The sequence below is a fragment of the Schistocerca americana genome, chromosome X, assembly GCF_021461395.2.
Source record: "Schistocerca americana isolate TAMUIC-IGC-003095 chromosome X, iqSchAmer2.1, whole genome shotgun sequence".
NCBI classification, from domain to species: Eukaryota; Metazoa; Arthropoda; class Insecta; order Orthoptera; family Acrididae; genus Schistocerca; species Schistocerca americana.
In genome coordinates this window covers 357,130,460-357,143,475 of record NC_060130.1, presented here as the reverse complement: position 1 = coordinate 357,143,475, position 13,016 = coordinate 357,130,460, and positions in this window count along the sequence as shown.

Below are 13,016 nucleotides of genomic sequence, written 5' to 3'. Positions count from 1 at the left end.
AGGACATCACAAACATCCATGCCCGAGGCAGGATTCGAACATGCGGTCGTAGGGGTCCCGCGATTCCAGACTGTAGCGCCTAGAACCGCTCGGCCACTCCGGCCGGCTAACTATTTCTTCAATGATTAGTGTTGTGTACAATACATTGTGCATGGTTTTATAATGTTTAATACCACGAATTAAAATTGGATGATTAATTATTTCTTCAGTGGTTAACACTGTGTGCACCGTTGCGTAATGTTGTGTAATGTATAATTCCGTGATTGATCTCAGTTGATGTTAGGCTTAGGTATTTGATGCGCAGTATTATGAGCTCAGTCTCGAAGTGAGTCCTATTATCCATAGATAAATGTCTTTGAATAATAGCTGAAAAGTTTGAGAGAGTCAGACTGTCACACAAAACTAGTTGTTTTATGGAACACCAATATGCGAAAGTGGTGACAGCAAGTGCTTTTTACTGTGTGGGACAATGGTGGGTTCTGTGTGATCTTCTGAGCAACAATAAGAGTATTACATGTTTCGTATCAGTGGAGGAAGTGTTACGACTCTTCAGCGTCGTCCCTCGGGTCAAAGGGATATTGGCAGTCCTTCTACACTCCTGGAAATGGAAAAAAGAACACATTGACACCGGTGTGTCAGACCCAACATACTTGCTCCGGACACTGCGAGAGGGCTGTACAAGCAATGATCACACGCACGGCACAGCGGACACACCAGGAACCGCGGTGTTGGCCGTCGAATGGCGCTAGCTGCGCAGCATTTGTGCACCGCCGCCGTCAGTGTGAGCCAGTTTGCCGTGGCATACGGAGCAGTCTTTAACACTGGTAGCATGCCGCGACAGCGTGGACGTGAACCGTATGTGCAGTTGACGGACTTTGAGCGAGGGCGTATAGTGGGCATGCGGGAGGCCGGGTGGACGTACCGCCGAATTTCTCAACACGTGGGGCGTGAGGTCTCCACAGTACATCGATGTTGTCGCCAGTGGTCGGCGGAAGGTGCACGTGCCCGTCGACCTGGGACCGGACCGCAGCGACGCACGGATGCACGCCAAGACCGTAGGATCCTACGCAGTGCCGTAGGGGACCGCACCGCCACTTCCCAGCAAATTTGGGACACTGTTGCTCCTGGGGTATCGGCGAGGACCATTCGCAACCGTCTCCATGAAGCTGGGCTACGGTCCCGCACACCGTTAGGCCGTCTTCCGCTCACGCCCCAACATCGTGCAGCCCGCCTCCAGTGGTGTCGCGACAGGCGTGAATGGAGGGACGAATGGAGACGTGTCGTCTTCAGCGATGAGAGTCGCTTCTGCCCTGGTGCCAATGATGGTCGTATGCGTGTTTGGCGCCGTGCAGGTGAGCGCCACAATCACGACTGCATACGACCGAGGCACACAGGGCCAACACCCGGCATCATGGTGTGGGGAGCGATCTCCTACACTGGCCGTACACCACTGGTGATCGTCGAGGGGACACTGAATAGTGCACGGTACATCGAAACCGTCATCGAACCCATCGTTCTACCATTCCTAGACCGGCAAGGGAACTTGCTGTTCCAACTGGACAATGCACGTCCGCATGTATCCCGTGCCACACAACGTGCTCTAGAAGGTGTACGTCAACTACCCTGGCCAGCAAGATCTCCGGATCTGTCCCCCATTGAGCATGTTTGGGACTGGATGAAGCGTCGTCTCACGCGGTCTGCACGTCCAGCACGAACGCTGGTCCAACTGAGGCGCCAGGTGGAAATGGCATGGCAAGCCGTTCCATAGGACTACATTCAGCATCTCTACGATCGTCTCCATGGGAGAATAGCAGCCTGCATTGCTGCGAAAGGTGGATATACACTGTACTAGTGCCGACATTGTGCATGCTCTGTTGCCTGTGTCTATGTGCCTGTGGTTCTGTCAGTGTGATCATGAGATGTATCTGACCCCAGGAATGTGTCAATAAAGTTTCCCCGTCCTGGGACAATGAATTCACGGTGTTCTTAATTCAATTTCCAGGAGTGTATAAACAATTTCCCAAGTCGAGAAGTCTAGGAACTTAGTCCATTCAGTCAATTACAGTTTCCTCTGACGAATATGGCGTAATTAGGTCGCGTAACGAACTGTCGCTCCACGCGCAGGTCGTATGGCCAGCTTTGTACGAACGTGTGGCCTGCGTGGCGCAATCAGGACCTTGGCAACATTGTGGCCTGAGGACTGCTAATTTATCTTTAACGGAGGGAGAGGAAGGAAGTATCCGAGGGGGCGTAACACAAACTAATTTTGGAATAGCGAGAAGAAGTTGTTGTCTTCGTAGGAAGTGAAATAGCCGGCCGCTGTGGCCTAGCGGTTCTAGGCGCTTCAGTCTGGAACCGAGCGACCGCTACGGTCGCAGGTTCGAATCCTGCCTCGGGCGTGGATGTGTGTGATGTCCTTAAGTTAGTTAGGTTTAAGTAGTTCTAAGTTCTAGGGGGCTAATGACCTCAGATGTTAAGTCCCATAGTGCTCAGAGCCATTTGAACCATTTAGGAAGTGAATAAGGATGTAAACACTTCAGGACTCAATTTAAGAACAATTTCATTGCCAATAAATTTGTATTGCTAGAGTGACGAGTAATTGCTATACAATTAATAATAATGATTATTCCCAATAGTTGAGAGGTGTCTTACAGTGGCTTTGTATCTTTGCAGATCATTGTGTACACCCTACCACTCTGTGTGTTAGGCCCTTCCAGCAACTCTTGGATCTTGAGCGCGTGGCAGTCCTCTTTATATGCTGACACACAAAAAATATCAGCTATTACTTGTTGCGTCTATAAGCATTTATGCACAATAAGGGGACAAGTGTGAGGAAGCGCTTGTTCCTCTTTATATTCTGACACACACAAAATATGAACTATTACTCGTTGCTACTACTAGAGACAAACTCTACAGAACTTTTTCTTTACTAAGATGGAGAACACTTGTAAGTAGGCTGTTAAGGTTTTTATATTGGTAACGCCACGTAGCGCTCTGTATGAAGATCACTGACTGTGCTGTGTGCAGTCTGTGGCTGGTTGGCATTGTTGGAATATTCACTATTGTAGTGTTGCGAAGTTGGATGTGAACAGCGCGTAGCGTTGCGCAGTCGGAGGTTAGCCGCCAGCAGTGGTGGATGTGGGGAGAGAGATGGCAGAGTTTTGAGAGCGGACAATCTTGACGTGTGTCCGTCAGAAAAAGGAGATTTGCAAGACTGGATGTCAGAACTGATATATATATTATGACTTTTGAACACTATTAAGGTAAATACATTGTTTGTTCTCTATTAAAATCTTTCATTTGCTAACTAGGCCTATCAGTAGTTAGTGCCTTCAGTGGTTAGAATCTTTTAATTAGCTGGCAGTATTGGCACTCGCTGTATTGCAGTAGTTCGAGTAACAAAGATTTTTGTGAGGTAAGTGATTCATGAAGGGTAAAGGTTATTGTTAGTCAGGGCCATTCCTGTGTAGGGATTATTGAAAGTCAGGTTGCGTTGCGCTAAAAAAAAAGTATTGTGTGTCAGTTTAGTGATGATCAGAATAAGTGAAGAGAGAAATGTCTGAGTACGTTTAGTTTTGCTCAGCTGTTTGAATATCAGATAAACGTAAGAGGTTTATCAGCACAGTCATTTATAATTTTTATAAGGGGACGTTTCACACTCAAGATGATAACTGTAGCTGGATAGAAACTCAGTTTCCTCCCTCGAGTGTGGACAGACTTCCCGCAGTTTTTGCTGGATCATCATCAAAGTGTCACTCTATCTACGTATCTACATACATACTCCGCAGGCCACCGTACGGTGCATGGCGGATGGTGTCCTATACCACTACCAACCATTTAGTTTCCTTTTCCATTCGCAAACAGTGCGAAGGAAAAACGAGTGTCTATGCGCCTCTGTGTGAGCCCTACTTTATCTTATCTTCGTGGTCCTTACGTGAAATGTAAGTTGGTGGCAGTAGAATTGTTCTGCAATCAGCTTCAAGTGCCGGTTCTCTATATTTTCTCAACAGTCTTCCTCGAAAAGAACGTCGGATTCACTCCAGGAATTCCCGTTCGTGTTCCTGAAGACTCTCCGTAATACACTTTGAGACAAAGAACGACGACACACCACGAAGGAGTTATCCGAATGGGACGGAAATCGGTATTGTGATGTACATTTACAGACAAACAACTGATAACAATTTCAGAAAAACTGGATGATTTATTCAAGAGAAGGAGCTTCGCAAATTGAGCAAGCAAATGACCCTTTGTTCCACCTCTGGCCCTTATGCAATTTGAAAGAGTTGTTGGATGTTCTCCTAAGGAATATCGTTCCAAATTCTTTCCAATTGGCGCATTAGATTGTCGAAATCCCAGGATGGTTCAGCGAAGTAATGGCCGCCCGCACACTGCGAGAGTTCCTACTGCTCGTCTTCGTGCCTGCCAAACTCTACCGTGGCCAGAAAGGTCGCCGGATTTCTCCCCAATTGAGACCGTTTGGAGCATTATAGGCAGGGCCCTCCAACCAAAACGAGATTTTGACGCTCGAACGCCACAGTCGGACAAAATTTGGCACGATACCACTCAGGAGGGCATCCAACAACTCTACGTATCATGGAAACCTCTTTCTCTTGAATATACAGGGTGGTCATTGATAGTAACCGGGCCAAATATCTCACGAAATAAACATCAAACGAAAAAACTACAAAGAACGAAACTCGTCTAGCTTGAAGGGGGAAACCAGATGGCACTATGGTTGGCCCGCTAGATGGCACTGCCATAGGTCAAAAAAAAAAAGAAAAAAAGGTTCAAAATGTGTGTGAAATCTTATGGGACTTAACTGCTAAGGTCATCAGTAGCTAAGCTTACACACTACTTAAACTAAATTATCCTAAGGACAAACACACACACCCATGCCCGAGGGAGGACTCGAACCTCCGCCAGGACCACCGTACAGTCCATGACTGTAGCGCCTCAGACTCCTCGGCTAATCCCGCGCGGCGTCAACTAGAGCTGAGCAGCCGGCCGCTGCCATAGGTCAAACGGATATCAACTGCGTTTTTTAAAAACAGGAACCCCCATTTTTATTACATATTCGTGTGGTACGTAAAGAAGTATGAATGTTTTCTCGCTTTGTGATAGATGGCACTGTAATAGTCACAAACGTATAAGTACGTGGTATCACGTAACATTCCGCCAGTGCGGACGGTATTTGCTTCGTGATACATTACCCGTGTTAAAATGGACCGTTTACCAATTGCGGAAAAGGTCGATATCGTAATGATTTTACCATTAATGAGTAGTCTCAAGCGGTTCATTAGGTAATGACTATCATTCTTTCGTAACCTTGTTATCCACAAATAAACGGGCATCAAATTTGATTTTTTTTCTAATAGAACAATGCTGTATTTTTGCTGCAGAGTAGAACTGACCCAATAAAATTCTTTCGTAACCTTGCCAACTATTCGTCAACGTCAATATCATTAGAGAATTAAAAAAATATTTCTGCTAAGAAGAATTACTCTGTACAGGGTAGGAACGGAAAGATGGTACGCAGTTTGCTGTACTTCTTCACATGTGAAAGATAAATGAAGTTTATAGTTAAAATCGTTTTGTAAGTTTCAGTCCCAGCTGTTAATTATTAATGATACACTGGGTTACAGGAGTCCCCTGGATTTCTAGCAGAATTGACGATTTATTACCATCTGCCTTTTTAAACTTAACTTTTTTCTTCGTAAGTGTCATTAGTGACGAATTTTGAGTAACGCATAGAGTTTATTCATCTAGATGCGATGCCAAATTTAGCTTCTTTTGACAAACCAAAACAGAAATTGTAGAAAATTAATGATTATAGGTGAAAATGGAGCGACAGTTTATTATAAAACTACACAGTGAGGCTACAAATACTTTTTCGAAACTGTTTCTTTAAAACCGCAAAAACAAGGTTGTGAGGTAGATCTTGGTCGTGCAGACAAACAATAGAATCGGATGCATTACTACCCGATTTGATACTGGAATGGCATAAATTTCTGAAAGTCGGCTTATTCATGGTAAAGAAAGGTCGAATTATTTTAATAAAACAGAGAGAATTGTTTGGAGAGTTTAACAGACTGTGTGACAGTTTGCGACTACATCCTGATAAATTCCATGAATGCGCAAGAAAGTCTGTGTCTAAATTTGATTACGTTTTGAAAAAGATCGATGCACGCATGAGAGTACCCTACACCAATTTCCATTCAACTGTATCACCAAAGGGAAAACTGGTATTTACCTTCATGTATGGTTCAAATGGTTCTGAGCACTATGGGACTTAACTTCTAAGGTCATCAGTCCCCTAGAACTTAGAACTAATTAAACCTAACTAACCTAAGGACATCAGACACATCCATGCCCGAGGCAGGATTCGAACCTGCGACCGTAGCGGCAGCGCGGTTCCAGGCTGTAGCACCTAGAACCGCTCGGCCACCACGGCCGGCAAACAATTACATGTAACATCACTAGTGGCAAGAAAATTGCGAGACATGTTAATGAATTAATTTTGTCAGAACAGTATGACACAATGATAATATATGTTTGCCGTCAATTTTAAGCTTCATCGCTATTTCACTCCGTATCCTCCTTTCACTAGGCTATGATAATTTCTTCAAAGGCCACGGCTCGCCACTCGCTGCACGCTCGAGAAACACAAACTCGTTTGTGTGGCACGTGCGCGACCTGCTACACGCTGTTCCTGCCGGCTGCACTCGCCTCCCGAAAAGATTGCCGCCAGGACACTTCCGTATCGTCGGAAAAGGTTTGTGCTGCACGCTGCCGAGGAAACAGCGTTCGACGCCGCACACCCCGCTCCACTCTTGCCACGGCAGAGTGGACCTGCTTGTTGTTCGAACCTACCGACAACAAATCTAACAGCCCGCCTCTGAATTCCTTCGATGCTTTCCTATAGTGAAACCTACTGCGGATCCCAAGTACTCGAACTCCAAGATGCTACTCCAGGCGGGTGTAAAATGAATGTGCGCAACGAAAAAAATAATAAGCGCAGAAATGAAGATTTGGCCCTGTCTGACTACACCCTGAAGTAGTCTCTTTATTCTATAAATTACAATCTAAACATAAATGAATGATGAAGGCAACTAAAACTACTAAATGATAAATGTTGTTCCTGCTTATATTTTATTGTACATTTTTAAAAAAAAACTTTATATTACAAAGTTTACAGTTCCTTAGTAAAATTACTAATCAGTTGCCCAACTCTGCCCCGTATTATGACTGCACGATCTAATATCACTAACGTGAAATGACTGACATCATCTACGTACCAAACACTAGAAGACACTACTTTCATAGATGATCTACGGTTGGCTGGAACCTCAGTGGGAATACACTAACGTGATCACGGCTGTTTAGCTTTATAGCCCTAATAATCCGGAGCAATTTGCGTTATCACCGTATGTACTGCGTCTGGTGCGTTGGCGTGCTGGTCCTCGTACTCGTCTGCAACGATGGAAGAATGCCAGCCACAAAATAAAACTCTTTCAAACACTAGGACGGCAGAAGGCGGTCCTCTGACTAATATACTCCAATACTGTCTTCTCCTCTCTGTGTTCTACAGGACGGAGTTCAGATAAATTCTCAACGTAAGTATAGGCAGAAGGAGTGCCCTCAATTACTGAACGCTGCGTGCTCAACGACGACTTCCAACCCGGAGGTGAAGTCCAGAATCGTATAAGTTCGCAACAGTACAGTGCCTAACTGTTCTAACTATAAACTCTCCTGAGAGCAAAGACAGCAAGTCCGCCTGTACCAACAAAAGTTGACATCGAGCGACCGTCACACACGGGCGCTCACAATGGAAGACTCCGTCTCTCCAGCACTGGCTTCCGAGCAAGGCTTGGCTTCCCACCATCGTAATTCCGAAAGCGAATCATATTTCCGAAACCACGGAATATTCTCCTTCTCTACAGAATCTTCCGAACGCCGATCAACCATATCATAGTCTTTTATCGTCCAGCGCGGAACGTTTGCGAGGAAAAACCTATACTCGTACAATGGTACGCTTGTGAGTAAGAATCCTTGGAAATAACCCAGCCTGAGTGGTTTCCGAGGTGCCGCTTCCTCGTTCATCTCACCTGTGTCCAAGATTTTCGTAGTTTCCGAAGTATAATCCCTCCGGTTCGGCTACAATATCGGCCCGTCACGACTCTATTGTGCTCCAGTTCTTAGGTGCTACGACGTCCGTCTTGCTATTTCCTGTTTTTAAGCGGGACCAACACACCTGTGTGGGCCTTCCACCCAGGGCTTGAGTCCCATCTGCCGTTTCATCTTCACTGTCGTTCCAATCTCTGCTAGTATGATAATAAAGATACTCTGTCACCTTTCATGCAATAAGCGTTAACAATTATTTGCAAGACGTACGTGAGAATGTCAGTCTCCTCTATATATTCATATGTACGCTGTACTACCTATCAAATAATACCAAATGTGGATGAGTGCTTGTAAGGTGCGAAATTATAGCCACCTTACAGAACAGTGCTCTAGATTATGTCGCACTGGCCTCCTATATTCGGTCTCCGTTACAGATGAACCACACTTTCCTACCACAAGCCCTACGTGCTCATTCCATTCCATATCGCACTGCAACCTTTCGCCTAGATATTTAATCGAAGTGCACACTACTAATATTGTACTCGAAAATTACAGGTATATTTTCCTACTCACCTGCATTAACTTGCATTTTTCTTCATTCAGAGCTAGCTGCCATTCATCACACCAACTAGAAATTTTGTCTAAGACATCTTGTATACTCTTACAGTCAGTTAACGACAAAAGCTTCCCGGACACCACAGCATCATCAGTAATCAGCCGCAAATTGCTGCTCACTCTGCCCGCTGCATCATTTATGCATAATGAAAATAGCAGCGGTCCTATCAGACATCCGTAGGGCACTCCTGACGATACCCTTGCCTCTGGTGAACACTCATCATCGAGGACAACGTACTGGGTTCTGTTGCTTAAGAAGTCTTCGGGAAATTCACATATCTGGCAACCTATTCAATACGCTCGTACCTTCGTTAACAGTCTGCTGTGGAGCACAGCGTTCAGTGTTTTTCGGAAATCAATGAATATGGAATTTACCTTTTGTTCTTCATCCATGGTTTTCAGGATGTAATACGAGAAAAGGCAAGCTGAGTTTCGCACGAACAATGCTTCCTGAAACCACGCTGATTCGTGGACGCTAGCTTTTCCGTCCCAAGAAAATTTATTATACACTGAAGAGCCAAAGTAACTGGTACACCTGCCTAATATCGTGTAGGACCCCCGCGATCAAGTAGAAGTGTCGCACCACGACGTGGCATGGACTCAACTAATGTCTAAGGTAGTGCTGGAGGGAACTGACACCATGAATCCTGCACGGCTGTCCATAAATCCATAAGAGTACGAGAGGGTGGAGATTTCTTCTGAACAGCACGTGGCAAGGCATCCCAGATACGGTCAGCAGTGTTAATGTCTGGGAAGTCTGGCGGCCAGCGGAAGTATTTAAATTCAGAAGAGTGTTCCTGGGGCCACTCTGTAGCAATTCTGAACGTGTGGGGTGTCGCAGTGACCTGCTGGAACTACCCACGTCCGTCGGAATGCACTACGGACATGAATGGATGCAGGTGATCAGATAGGATGCTTATGTACGTGTCACGTGTTAGAGTCGTATCTAGACGTATCAGGGGCCCCGTATCACATCAACTGCACGCTCCCCACACAATTACAGAGCCTCCACCAGCATGAAAGTCCCCTGCTGACACCAGAGTCCATGGATTCATGAAGTTGTCTCCATATCCGTGTACATCCATCCGCTCGATACAATTTGAAACGAGACTCGTCCGACGAGGCAATATGTTTCCAGTCATCAACAGTCCAATGGCGGTGTTGACGGGCTCACGTGAGGCGTAAAGCTTTGTGTCGTGCAGTCATCAAGGGTACACGAGTGGGCCTTCGGTTCCGAAAGCCCATATCGATGATGTTTCGTTGAATGGTTCGCACGCTGACTCTTGTTGATGGCCCAGCATTGAAATCTGCAGCAATTTGCGGAAATGTTGCACTTCTGTCACGTTGAACGGTTGTCTTCAGTCGTCGTTGGTCCCGTTCTTCCAGGATCTTTTTTCGGACGCAGCGATGTCGGAGATTTGATGTTGAAGGGATACCCGATATTCACGGTACACTAGTGAAATGGTCGCACAGGAAGTTCCAAACTTCATCGCTACCTCGGAGATGCTGTGTCCCATAACTCGTGCGCCGACTATAACACCATGTTGAAACTCACTTAAATCTTGATACCTGCCGTTATAGCAGCAGTAACCGATCTAAAAACTGCGCCAGACATGTGTTGTGTTATATAGACGTTGCCGACCGCAGCGCCGTATTCTGCCTGTTTACATATCACTGTTTTTGAATACGCAGCCCTATATCAGTATATCAGTTTCTTTGGCGCTCCCGTGTATTAGAAGTGAAAATATGTTCAAAAATTCTGCAGAGTAGCAATGCTAAGGATATTATGCTGTAATTCTGAGAGTCCGTTCTTTTACCCTTTTATATACAGCAATCACCTACGGTTTTTTCCAGTCTCTTGCGATTTTGCGCTGGGAGAGATATTCGTGATTAGCTGAGTAAGGAGCCAGTGCAATAGGGTAATTCTCGTAAAACCTAATTTGGGTTCCATACAAACTAGCTGATTTATTTGCTTTCAACTCTTTCAGTTATTTCTCTACGCCAGGGAAGCTTACGAGTTCTGTTCAAAGAATTCCGGAACATTCGTAATTTCACGCCAACCAATGGTATGTTGAAGCTAAATGCGGTTGGCATCCCTGCACATGCCTGTGATTAATGTGTAACTGCTGGAAATTTCATTGATGTATGTCTGTTAGTTATTGTTCAACGCTGTATTGTGTAGAACGTTGTGTCGTGGAGTTTGCGGATTTCAAGATGGCAGAGCTAGAGAAGCAATGTGCCTGTATTAAATTTTGCGTGATACTCAACGAAACCTCTATAGATACACAGCAAATGATGCAGGAAGCCTACGGTGATGAGTGCTTGAGTCGTACTACGTGTTATGAATGGTACACATGGTTTAAAAATCGCCGGACGGAGGTTAAAGATGACCTAGTTCAGAATGTCCTTCGACGTCTACCGACGACACTCATATCAGGAACTTCAACGAAACTGGTGGTGCCGGTCGAAGATTGACTGTCCGAGAGGTTGCAGAAGAATGTAACATTTCAGTTGGATCATGTCATGAAATCCTGACATAACGTCTCGGAATGCATCGTGTTGCCGCCAAGTTCGTCCCACGGCTCATGAGTCAAGACCAGAAAGACCGTCGCCTCATAATCGTGAAGAGCTTTTGGATCGCGCAAATGAAGAGAAGAGACGTGGGTCTACTGTTATGATGTTGAGACCGAGATTCAATCTTCACAATGGGTCGGGAAAGGTTCTCCAAGAAAAATAAAAAAAAAAAAATCGCCAGGTCAGGTCAAATGTCAAAGCCATGCTGATAGTTTTCTTTGATTTTGAAGGATTAGTTCATCATGAATTCGTGCTACAGGGGCAAACTGTTAATCGATGGTCCTATCGAGATGTGTTGCGACGTCTGCGAGAAAATGTGAGAAGGAAACGATCTGAAATGTGGCGAGACAGATCATGGCTCTTGCGTCACGATAACACACCAGCCATTCATCCCTGTTGAAGTGTGACTATTGCACAAAAATCGAAATCACTGTGGTGCCTCATCCTCCGTCCTCTTCTGACCCGGCACTGAGGACTTGTTTTTATTTCCAAAGTTGAAAACACCGTTGAAAGGACGAAGATTTGCAACGATGGCCGAGATTAAAGAAAATTTCCAGACGACACTTCATGCGATCCAGCAAGAGGAGTACCAAGCTGCTTCCGGAAGTCGAAGCGGCGTTGGGAACGCTGTATCAGTTGAGGAGGGCAGTATCTCGAAGGAGACAATGCACAATAAGCAAACGGTACGCACTGAAAAATTTAGTCTACAAAGTTCCGGAATTATCTGAACAGACCTCGAATTACTATGTCCTTCGTACAGGAATCTGTGCGATGGTCAAACGACGGTATATTTGTACGAGTCTCCTGCGTGAATGATTTCTTAAATGCGAAATTTAAAACTTCGGTTTTCCCTTTGCTATCTTCTACTGCGACACCAGACTGATCAACGAGTGACTGTTCCTGACGACTTGGCTGATATAGTGCTTCTAGCTGCTCCGTGATAATCTGTGTTGGCCCCCTGCACTGACTGTTCATATACTGTTTTCCCAGGGACTTTTGTGCGAATTTCTCCCATAGAGACGTTTTTCCCGACTCTTCCGGAGGCCTTCATACAGATTCTTCCATACCTTTCCTGAAATTTCTCCAACAGTCTGGCTACATGTCAGCGTCTGCTTGGTGCCCGGTGGTGTCCTTGTCCAGTCATAACAGCACCGCCGCTTCCTCGGCAGGTTGTCGGTAAGTCTGACAGCATACGAACCGCTAGTCCACTTCCTGATGTCCGCCTGATAATACGGCTTCAGCGTCGTCTTAAATATTGCTCTTAATAAAGTTTCTCTCCTTTTTCGCAGCCATGCCATTTCTTATTTAGAATGCCGTGACGGAAATGGCAAGCACCGCAACTTGCTTGGAGCAGACCCTTCTGATAGCCCAAGCATCGGCAGTACAATTTCAGATTCGCTAGCAAATTATTCGTGCATGTTTGTGAAAGAAAGGAAGATTAAGGTTTAACGTTCCTCAGAGGACGATTTCATTTGACACAAAGTACAAGGTGGGACTCAACGAGGATATGAGAGAAAACTGGCTGTCACCTTTTTCTAAGGAACCAATCTGGCATTCGCCGAAAATGTACAGGAGAAACCAGGCAAAACGCGAATGCAAATGGATAGACCGTCAAATATAAGCTACTCCAATAGACTCTTAATTACTAAGCCTCCTTACTCTCATCTGTCAGAGAAAAGTGATCGAAATATGGAAGTGCGGGAAAG